We start from the raw sequence: 12,666 nt of genomic DNA on the forward strand, positions 1-12,666 counted from the left end.
GCGGTATACAGGGGGGTGCTCCTGCCTCTGCTAGGCGTACACGGGATAGAGATGCCTCCTGGAGACAGGGCTGCTCGTTGGAATGAGAAGCAAAAGTTGAAGTTGCGGCGTGCTACAGAGACTGATGAAGAGCGTGAAGAACGTCTAGCCAAGCGGCGTGCTCGATATGCAACTCGGCGACAATATTCTTCGCATCTGACTAGGCTTAACCTAAGCTAAGCCTCAGCCATTTTTTGCAAAATCATTCATACCACGCGCGATCATCGAGTGGAACCGCTTACCAACCAATATCGTTACCGAATTTCAAACATTTAAATTTCGAGAACTGATCTCCACTTTGAATACCATCTAACGACATCGACAGTTCTAGTAGTGCCAACCTTTGCCATCTCATATGTTATGATGCGCATGTTACTCTAGGTATTTAGATTTAGCAATTCACTTGTGATTGTTATTGCACCCGGTATATTTCTTGTTCGTATATGATATTTATTTGCATGACTGTATAATATTTTTTTTATTGTGGACTTTTTTCATGTCACATTGTAAATTTTCTTTCTATTGCCTACCCCTTTACGTCGTACACTCGGAAGATGGCCTTTAAGGGTATTTTCAATAAATTAATAAATAAATAAAAATGCTGTCCAATTCCGAGTGCTATCGAGGTACATTTTCAAGCCAGGCAACAAAAATTGAATCAACGACTATTCGCACACTGCGGCTTAAGAGTCAGAGACCTCGCTTGAAAATTCCTCTGATAGCTTGATTAATCGTCAACTGGGTGTATTTTCTCAGTTTGTACGTGTACCGTATGTTAGTTCGCATCAGTTTGTTTTAGTGCAATGAGCCAAATGTTATGGCGCTCTTGAACCACTGCACGAGTAGGCACGAAAATATCCGATTTTCCCTAACATACACTGGTTAACAACTTTAATTTCAGAGGCAGAATCCAGTCCCGAGCACCTTTCCATGAATTCTGTTCTTTTTCCACGTATTCCTGCTGAGAGACCAATGCAAGATCATTATAAACCAGAAAGATGTGTTTTTTTCTGTGGTGAATGTCATTTTGTTTTTGTTTGTTGTTTTTAAGTGTATACCTTTACCGTCTACATAGGTGTCTACTTGCAAAACAATATTTCAATTGTCTATTGGCCCTGTAGCTACGTGCAGTGACCGAACGCTCCGCTGTGCTACCTTGGACGTGAAAAGCTGGACGCCCCTACTCCAGCTGTTTTGTGCTTTGTGTCGTGCGCGTGTGTTTGTGCTATGCTCTGCAAGACCTGAGCGCGTGCGACCTGTACATATGTTGTTATATTATAATATGTAAATAGATTTATTGCCAGCGTACCTCCCCCCCTGTCCTCTCTACTATCCCCTTAACTCTAGGTATTTAGATTTAGCAATTCACTTGTGATTGTTATTGCACCCGGTATATTTCTTGTTCGTATATGATATTTATTTGCATGACTGTATAATATTTTTTTTATTGTGGACTTTTTTCATGTCACATTGTAAATTTTCTTTCTATTGCCTACCCCTTTACGTCGTACACTCGGAAGATGGCCTTTAAGGGTATTTTCAATAAATTAATAAATAAATAAAAATGCTGTCCAATTCCGAGTGCTATCGAGGTACATTTTCAAGCCAGGCAACAAAAATTGAATCAACGACTATTCGCACACTGCGGCTTAAGAGTCAGAGACCTCGCTTGAAAATTCCTCTGATAGCTTGATTAATCGTCAACTGGGTGTATTTTCTCAGTTTGTACGTGTACCGTATGTTAGTTCGCATCAGTTTGTTTTAGTGCAATGAGCCAAATGTTATGGCGCTCTTGAACCACTGCACGAGTAGGCACGAAAATATCCGATTTTCCCTAACATACACTGGTTAACAACTTTAATTTCAGAGGCAGAATCCAGTCCCGAGCACCTTTCCATGAATTCTGTTCTTTTTCCACGTATTCCTGCTGAGAGACCAATGCAAGATCATTATAAACCAGAAAGATGTGTTTTTTTCTGTGGTGAATGTCATTTTGTTTTTGTTTGTTGTTTTTAAGTGTATACCTTTACCGTCTACATAGGTGTCTACTTGCAAAACAATATTTCAATTGTCTATTGGCCCTGTAGCTACGTGCAGTGACCGAACGCTCCGCTGTGCTACCTTGGACGTGAAAAGCTGGACGCCCCTACTCCAGCTGTTTTGTGCTTTGTGTCGTGCGCGTGTGTTTGTGCTATGCTCTGCAAGACCTGAGCGCGTGCGACCTGTACATATGTTGTTATATTATAATATGTAAATAGATTTATTGCCAGCGTACCTCCCCCCCTGTCCTCTCTACTATCCCCTTAACTCTTTCATTTCACTTCTACACACTGCCTGCTATCCTTTATTTCCGCTGCTCCAGCTCAGGTGCTTCCAGCAGCGATAGCAGACGCCGGGGCTAGCAACAATCTTTTTCCTTCCATTTACCATGTTTAACAAAACCACTTACTACTACTACTATTGTAATGCGTAAGCCTTATTCATCGATATGTTTATAAATAATATTTGTTATAGCTGCGGTTCACTATTACAGGAACTTAATTGCATGGATCTCAACTACCTTTTAGCTCGGGATTCAAATATTACTGCAGTCATTCCTCTGCAACTATTGTTTGAAATGAAAATAAATCAATCAAACCCTGGACTTTCCGGTCATTCAAAGCTTTCCGGGTATTTTTACAACTTCCACTTGAGCCGTGCTATTTTCAAGTTTTGCTGAGTATCTCAGCCCCACCTTTACAGAAAAGCCCGGGTGTGGGAGTTCTACATGGCGTTCGGAGGAAAAAAAGGAATACTACGGGTTCCTTCACCCATCACTGCATGTTCCTTACTTCCTGATAATGAGATAATAGCTTTTCGCAACGGATTCAACACCACTCCCGCTGAGAGAAGACGGTCGGCGATGCGACGAAACATTCATGCTTAGGCACTCGTTGGTAAGTTTAGGGTAAGGAGATATTGCAGTTTCGCCGCTATAGGCATTGCGAGAAATTAAGCACAGCACTTTTCTGGTTCTATCTCAGTATAGCAAACCGCTTTAAAGCCAGACTGATTACAGGGCAAGGAAGGTGTCGTTATGCGTCATACCTTATCTGTGACGCATGTGCTATCGGAACACAAGGATTTTCAATGCATTTCCATTTAGATCGGAACCTTTTCGTTATCTCCAGGATACGCAAAGACTGGGCGGAAATAAAGGGGCTAATGTTCACACACGTGGCCTATCTTTACTAAGAGGTACCCGAATTCTGAAATGACATCAACGAAAGCTACACCAACAAGCAATTCAGAGTGCATGTCGAACCAACCTTTCCCGAAAAAGCCTGTTGACATGACCTATCTGACACCATTCGTAAAAGTTAAACGGATCGGGCGATAACTGGGAACATTTTTACACAGGACAGCAACACGGCCAAGTTGCTGCGGGAAACAGACAGCGGCGAGAGAACGCCGCGCTTAACAGACAGCGCTAGTATATTGTGTACCCAGAGGAAATGACTCACAAGCAGTCATAGCCAGTATCCAAGCCACATGTAGCTTCGATACTATCGTTTTGCTAATTTTGTTCATCTGTATTACCTATCCCTTGCTAAAAATGGAAGCATTGGAGTATTGGTTTACAAAATACATTTTCAGTGTATCCTGTATATTAATGATGCTCGATCCTCAAAGCACATTGTGTCAACATTTCGAGGCGGCTGTAAGCCAGACTTCCGGCCGGCATCGCTCGTAAAAGAAGTAGCACACTAAAAAAAAAGCTATGGAGTACAACTATGAAGAGACGATGCAAAGGCTGGCTCCCTGCGTTCGTTGTCTGGTAGATAGACGAAGCATACAATTTCCTTCTGCGCCCTCTGCGAGACAAGGAACGGGGAGACAGGCCCATCATTGTGGTAGGAACAATACCTCTTCACCCCTATTTCGAGATGCGTTCGTTGCCAATAGAAATGAGACTTCCACCGTAATGTTCAGGAGCATACAGAACATGTGTTTTTTCTCTTTTGAGCACGATAAAGTTCACGCACTCTTCTACGCACGGTTCAAAGGGATCATCATCGGCGGTATCGTCAAATGCCATAGCTGACGCATACCTGCCGTTTGGAGAAGCAAGCGGTTCCAACAAGCCGTTCTCAAGAGGCGCTAGTGAAACTTCCACTTGCGTACTATATCGCCAAGGTCATCGATCCGACGAGGCAATAGTTTAGTCTAAATATTAAGAAAACGCACTGTCATACAATTAAACACATTAACCTGCTCGACTGCTCCTGCACAGACGCTCTGTTTATCTGCTTCGCTTATAGCCAGGCCGCATCGCAGGGCTCTTTCAGAACTGCGGTTCGAGCGCATTCTAGTACCGTTAAGAAAAGGTAAAATAAAAATAATAGATTATCAAGGTTCCTTCACTGCAATAAACACTAGCATCCCTTATATTTTTCCTGCTTTGCTTCTAGCTTCTAATGCAGAATGTTCAGCTTTGAACGTCTCTCATAGTGCTTGGGAAATAACTGGCTTTCCAAAGTGCATGGAGTTTGTACCATGTAGCGCCGGGCAAAGGGAGAGGCAAAAGACTAAATTATGTAGTAACAAACAAAACGCATTATAAATAGCTTCAAGTTTATTATTATGTATTTAGGTTCTTACAGAGAAGGGTCCTAACTTAGCTAATGATATTAGAAGTAATATTAATATTGGTGACTTTAATAATGCTTAGAAGATTCAACAATACGCTTTCTTGTAGCTTCATCAGAACTGGATTGCGGGTCTGAATATAATATCTATGCCACAATACAATTCCTGAGCATGTCGATTGTCGGTATTGAAGGCAGTTTCTCTTTTTAAATATCGTCCCTAGCACTGCCCTGAAAGAATATCCGTGTTGGACGAAAGAATGGCAAGCAGCGCATTTCATCAATGAAAGGAACTAATCTGCACTTGTGCCGACCCCTATACATGATATAGCGATAAAATACCGCAGCTATGAAAAGAAGACCGCCACATTCAGGCTATCAGTATTCAGCCCGTTGATTACCAGGGGCCCGGCAATCTCTTTTCTATAGTATTTCAGACTTTAAAATATCGATTTTAACAAACACTTGACTTATCCTAACAAAAGCATTTTATCTTAAATGATTTTGTTTTGTTTTTTTTATATAAAGTCTAAGGCATCAGTCTTTTTCGTTCAGCGAAGTTACAGCGCGGCCCTTTTGCCACCCAATTTCAAGTTGCACTCCACCATCTGTTACAAAGTTATAGTGCTGCTGGCAGCTGCATTTTGAGCGCAACCGGGGTATCAGCATGGAAGCTAACTTTGCTAACCACATGACATGCAAATAATTTGAGAGTGTCGAACCAATCTTTCTGCTGCATTTTTAGAGATGGCCCTTATACTGAGCTACGGAAAAGCTGCGATCAAGGTTGGCATACACGCTTCCCCGCCTTTAAGTTCGCGTGGATCCCACTCGGTGGCGTCACATGAAATGCAAAGCAGCGTGGGCGTGGTCATTTGCAGTGCCAGGAGGGTGGCGCATTCGAACAGATTCGCTTTTGCAGCCGTGCTAGCCGGACTATAGCTGTTCCGCACTCGCGCAGTTATGACACGTCGTGAAGCCCTTGTTTTACGTTGAACGACCAGGTGAAATCAACACCAAGGACCAAAGCTCAAGGAGACCATGTGAGTGTACCTCAGCTCATCACAGCTCGCTTGCTTCGCCTTGTTTGCGTTACAGTTGCAATCCGAATACATTGAAGTTGTTTCGTACTGCTCTTCGGTGACATTGCATCCGCAGTTACGATTTCCTTTCAATATCCCCTGCTGCGAAAGGCTGCATACAGCGGTGGAAGCCACCTCCGCTTATTGTAAATTTGTGCCTCTTGATTCCCCATTGCAGAAGCAAATAGCTCATCCGTCTAAAAAGTTAAGTGGCTCGAGAGCATGTCATTATGACAGGTCTCTCAAAGTAATCCTTTGTAGTCATTGTTATGCGATGTTTAAAAAATCCCTCTCGTGCTTTTTTTTTTTGTTGTTGTTGCCATCTCTGCTCCACCGTTTTAGGAGATTTTCTTTTTTCACGTGTTTTCATTCTGCGGCCGTACTGGAGTTGCTGTGATATCACGGTAGCAGTGGTGGGACTTTAATTATTTTTTCTTAGCACTTTATGCACGGCTTGAATAGTTATTGAAGACGTTTCGTCAGAAAATGCGCATTTGGTAATTACCACGCAACCCTTAAGCTAGAGAATCGGTTTCGATTTTTCCTGGTGATTATCTACCCCAACACGCCCACAGTGGTGAAGCATGCCACTATCGACTATGCCGCCGTGATCGGAGCAGGGACAGGTACGGGATGCGTGCTGTAAGACGTTATCAGCAACGGAATCTTTTTCTACTACGCGTGTGGCATGTGCTACGGTTATATTGGCAGGACAGCCATAGACGAGATTCTTGTGCTGCCAATGGACGCCGTCATTTTCAGCGCAATGGCGAGGTGCGGTGGGGATGTTTGATGAGGGGCTGAGGGACTGCAGAAACATCGCGGACGCGCGTGCATGATGTCTAAAACGTACTGACTTTATGGCGGTGAGAAACATCGCTTAGGCTCTGTACGCCACTGTAATGTTAGAGCACACAGCAGTCGACTTTTGCACGATGTGAAATGAAATCGCTGTTTGGGAAATGAAATCCATAGTTTCACATTTGTCGCAACTGCCCCGGTGATCTCCGCCCGTTCACGCAATCATTGCCGCTTTGGGTTGCTTTATGGGCAAAAGTTTTTAAGACAATTGCAAGACTTCAAGTGCTTCTAACTACCTTACTGATTATCAGGCTACCCAGCCGATTGGCTTCGAATATCAGGTATATGGGCAGTGACGGATACCATATTATCTGTAGCGTAGCGTGGCAGCCACGCTCCGTTTCGGTGGTGAAAGAAGACGACGACTACCCTGAGGTCTGAAGCTCGCTTGCTAATAGAACGATGGGGGCAGGACTGTTCCCAGACGCCTCAAGAGACCCGAATTCAACTGAGCCCTAACCTCCTTTACCGTGGTTTCTGCGAACCAGAGATTTTAACTGGCGATGCATCTAAAAACGGCGCACAGAAAACATGCAAAACACAGGGAGAACGGACAGGACAAGAGCGCCCTAGCCAGTGAAGCTTGGTCGAAAAACACTTCTCAGTCGGTAAGCATGCACCAGGAAATTCAACACGTGTCAACAAAATACGTTGCTGTACGATAGACAAACTGACAAAACCAAGATAAAAAATTTAAAACAATGTAAGACAAGAATTAATACTAGAACGTAAACCCCTGGGATGACCGAAGCACATAATCAGCACTGGCGATGAACAACAGCCATAAAAGTATTTGTTGATCAGCACCTCGGCGACACAAACAAAATTCACCTCCACACAGATGCCCCTTCTGCCTGAAACAAGCTTCGCAGAGTCGCCCACGCGCACAGGTTATGGCGTTGTGCCGGGAACATTTCTGCGAGGGTAAAAGTTTATTCATCTCATCTGTATTTCAAGCCTCCCATCGTGCGTCAAAATTATGCCCCTCAGGATAGGTTCTCCAGTCGGTCAACGTGTATCGTCTCACTGTAACATAAAAAATAAGCTACCTGTGATTCTGCGCAAGCTTATCTTTTATACGACCAGGATGAATCTTCCTGCAAGCTGAAATCCTCCCTCATGCTTTAAGTCCCCTACATCTTTCGCCTCTGCCCCTTTCAATGTGCGCACGGCGATGAAATATATCACTTCACAGTATGTTGCTATCCAGATTTTTTGATGCCATTTTTTCTGTCTGATTGTTTTCAGCAATTTTTTTATGCGTCCAGGTAACCCCCGCGCAAGATAATCCACGGAGTGGTGCGCACACTGTTCCAGTACAGTTCCATTCAGTGCCTTCCAGCGGATCAGGCGGGGCGAGCTCGTGTCTATCGAATCACCTGCTCGTATTGTTGGGTATGTATGCCTCTTTATGACGGGAGTTTTCAGTGTATGATGACATTTAATTCTTCCCGGGGTGCCATCGTAAATCTGAAAGTGCGAACTCTGTGAATACAAAGGAGATAACGGCAACACTTCGCCTCTCCACCGCTTACCCTATTTCTCCGTGACATGAGTGCAGATTATCGTTTCTTTGCCATTGGCACCTGAAGGAGTGATGGTTGATCCTTGGAGGCACTATATTTCCAGCCCTATTGTTAGCTCAAAAAAAAAAACCGAATACAAGGTATCGTCCTTGCAAGCCAGTAATGTGGCTGAACGCATGGTAGGGAACATAATGTGGCGAAGCACTCTGAAGAAAATTAACTTGTTCCCCCTGAGCTTATTAACAATGCATCCTACCGGCATTAATGTCTGCAACAAAGAAAATGCATTTCATCTCAATTTCCAATTCTGAAATTAGATTGAAAGTTTTGGGCACCGTTCAATAAAAATGCATCATATCAGTTGTCGGAATGGAATCGAGTTATTACATCTGATTTCTGATCAAGACGAAGTTACTGACTTAGTTGGGACATGGTCCGGAACGTCGCCGGCAGTCTTATGAAGCGCACTCTAGGGGAGCTCAAATAAGCTCCTGCTAGTTATATTTAGCTCCCATTGTCGAATCCTTAATCCCTTTTGAAAGTACTGCTTTTCCGGGACAAGCTAACTAGGAAGTATATACAACGAGACATGAATTTTATTAATGTTTATGGATTAAGACTCCCGAACAAGAGTTCCTTGCGGCGATGCCTCGGAGTGGCAGTATCTCACCTTCACAAAGCAGATTTCTGTGCGAAAACGACCACTGTATCAAATCCGCAAGAAAAAGTCTGGCTATAAAGAAATGCTGAAGCTTATCAGCTCTTTGAACGAGAACAGTAATGGCAGCCAAAGACTCTATCAGTTCCAGCGTAGCGGGTGGGGATCGTCGATGTGAGTGCTTAACTATTTCTTGCTTATTTCTGTTGCTATATCCATCATAAGGCTCATTTTCGTTCTCTGAAAATAGTTCTATGCTGCGATGCACCCACAGCGCAACCTTGGGAGACTGATTAATGTGCAAGCTATATGTGAGAAACTAATGGCGTTTGCATCGGTTGGCTGCGTTCCCGGCTAGCGTACTCGAGGCCCGCGTAGCTGCTTTCAACGAGACGTCACTATCTCGGAGTTTCTAAATGCACGCTTCCATTTTCCCGACAAAGACGAGGGCTTTCCCTTTAAACAAGGACGCTCTTCCTTTGCAGCCTGTCCACACATGATCAAAAGCACAACGAAAACTTCTCTGCTACGGTTGCGGTTGTCCCATGGTTGTCCTCATGAAATCGGCCTGGTTTGTCTTTTTGTGACTAAGTACTACCGGGGTAACAAAACGCCAGGCCCGAAATATGTGATTTTATCTTAACTATCCGGTATAAGCAGGGCACAGAACCGTAAGCTGAGGCATAAACACGGGAGTACGACCAGGTGCTTTGCAAGCTGTCTCGAACGCAACACGATAAAATGTTTTTCGGCCACTCGTGTGACGCGTAAACATTTCGCGCCAAGTGTACTTCGCAAAAATTCTCTTTTTCAGTCTTTTATATTCATTCTCTGCAGGTGTTCACGGGGCGTAAGCAGAAGGCAAAAGGTAATCGCGGATTTTCATAATACGCACGGGTGGTGTGCTTAACCAGCTGCCATTAGACCGGAGCAGCTGCCCACATAGGTCCTAACCGGAAGTGCCATGGACTTTCAGTCGGAATCTGACCTCGACGAAGTGACAAATGGTGAGGAGGAGTGGCGAGGGGAGGTCACGTTCACCGTTTGCAGCCTGGAGAATGGTCACACTCAGAGTAAGGTTCACTGGACATCTCTTTTTACAGTAGAAACAAGATTCGAAGGTATTACAAATCATTCACAATTGTACAAAAAGAGCGTCGCACACAGTGCAGTACTCGAGAAAGTCTAGAGCACGTACACAAGCAAATAAGTGAGGCGGAGAAACGAAAACAAACATTAGTAACCATGTTCTGCAAAATTCTGACCACCCAGGGATCGCGGAAGACTATTTCATTTTCTCTCGCTCGCATTTTCTCTCGCTGGCGGACAGAGTTGTGGCCGCAGAATTCGTGCGGTAGCGCTTTCTTGTAACCAACCGAACTACGTGTACACGGAGTTGATACGTGTATGCGGAGTTTTTTCAGTAGCTTCATTTTTAGCAGTGTTTAGTAGCATATTTACAGAGACATCGAGCTTAGAACCTCTTTTTCTAATTACATTTCCGAAAGTTGCATCTTCTTTTCTTTTCGTTTTTCTGGGGTCTGTAGTGTGTTCCTTGCCACACTCAACATTCTCAGCCGTGGATACTCATCTCTGATATTGCACAAAATATTAGCTGTGAATTCCGCACTGCTGGATGTGCTTTTGTGCGGTGCCTTCAGTGTTTTATAAAAAATGTCTCAAGAATATTTATAACCTCACGAGAAATTGCGGTGATGGATAACATACCTTCTCTTGGCATATCGTAGTTTAGCGAAAACTAATTAGAGATCGGGCATGTACGTCCAAACAGTTACGTTCAACCAGCCGCACTACTCGCACTTCCGTCATTCATTGGGACACATGTTCAAGAAGGTGAGTCCTGCAATTGTGGACAAAACGAAAACTTGAGAGCACTTTTTTCTTAGGATGATGTTGTGCAATTACTTTAACTGCAACTGACCTGTTGACGCAGAAACCGTATGCTTGCCCTTTAGCTTGTATACCATTCACTGGTCAACACCAAAATGAACTTCACACACATTTTAGAACTTAAACAAGTCACGCATATTCTTTGTGTAGGCTTCCTTCTTTGCTTCTCCTTACATGAGTGGTGATAATTCCTGTGGCTTATATATTCACTTGTACACTGTATTTTCGGCCTGTCACTCACATTGTGAGTGTGCACATCGCTTTTATGGGGGAGGGGGCCTTGAAGGTCAATTTTCTTTGCTGTGCTTGTATATTCGTCGCATTTCATACATATTTCAGACGTCACATAGTTTTGTGTGAAGCCCTTAGACATATTGATCTGCTCAGGTACAGTACTGATTTGGAAAGTGGCCGCCTGTTTTGTAAGGTGTGTAATTAGAATGAAGTGCAAGTACCTTCCTTATAAGTGCACCGCTGTGGTTGCACAGTAGTTGCAGAGGTTGGCTGGGACTTGTTAGTCTCATTTCTATGGATACGGAATGCTACAGACCGTATGGCTGCGTGATGTAAGCTCACGTTAATAAGCCCCACGTGATCTAACTTATCCGTAGGCCGTCACTACGGCGTACCTCATAATTTGGAGTCGCGTCGGGATGTAAGCTTCATCAAACAAAACGAAACATGTACTTCGAAACGATGCAACCTGTGTACTGGTCTACATTTATAGAGCGGCCAGAAAATAGGGTGAGGGCGTTGTAATGACCATCATCATCATCAGCCTGACTACGCCCTATGCAGGGCAAAGCCCTCTCCCATGTCTCCCCAATTAACCCTGTCCTTTGCCAGTTGCGGCCACTGTATCCCCGTCAACTTCTTTATCTCATCCGCCCACGTAACTTTCTGCGGCCCCCTTCTACTCTTTCTTTTTTTCTTAATCCACTCCGCTACTCTTGAGGACCAGCGGTTGCCTTGTCTTTGCATAACATCCTCTGCCCAAGCCCATTCCTTCCTCTTGATTTCGACTACACATGTCATTGACCCACGTTTGTTCTCTCACCTAATCCGCCCGCTTCTGATCTGTTAACGTTACACCTATCATTTTTCTGTTCATAGCTAGCTGCATATAGGCCCATCACTGGACAACGCAGTGATGGGCATATGTAAAAAACCTAAATCTACGCAGACTGCGCAAACATCAGATCCGACCGCGCTATCGTGGTTACTTTACGCACAACCGGGGGAAAAACACTGGCCACTTCAGAGTTCTATCGAGCTTAATTTGCAACCCAGGAAGCACAAATTACATCGTCCGCACACTACGACTTGAGCTTTAAAGTCCTCGCTTGAAAACTCTTCTGATAGTTTCATTAGTCGTCAATGTGGTGCATTTTCTCAGCATGTACAGGGGTAGTCAAAAAATCCCAGGCCGCTCCGAACAGCCGCGGAGCGGCTGCTCTCCGCTATCGGGGCGCTGTTATCGCACGCGTGTCTCGCCGCGCTCGGGTTGCGAGGGTATCCGCTGAGAGGAGGTGACGCTCCGTCTCTCTTTCGCTCTCCATGATAACAAAGCAGTGAAAAAGACGTGAGGCGCGCGCCTTCACGCCTTCGCTGTTCGAGATTTCCGCACTCGGCTGCGGTGCAGCGCGTCGCGGAGCAGACGACCATTTGCGCAAAGTGACGCGCGCTGGCGGCCGTATTTAAATAGACTTCGCCTGCTTCTCCCAACTTCTCGGCTTCCTGGCATACGATATAATGCATTTACCTTCACCTAAGCTCTGTTGCGGCCCTCTGAGCACTCACTTTGAGTTGTGACGTGCTATATTTATAGCATTCTTGTTCAACTTTCTGGAAATTTAGTACACTCGAATACGATTTCAGGACGCATTCTCTGCCTGAAATTCTCAAGGGTTTTTATTGCTCCGTTATTGCCATGTCGCCATGTCGAGTCTTGTATTAATGAG

The sequence above is a fragment of the Amblyomma mixtum genome, chromosome 7, assembly GCF_055824585.1.
Source record: "Amblyomma mixtum isolate Tamu chromosome 7, ASM5582458v1, whole genome shotgun sequence".
NCBI lineage: Eukaryota > Metazoa > Arthropoda > Arachnida > Ixodida > Ixodidae > Amblyomma > Amblyomma mixtum.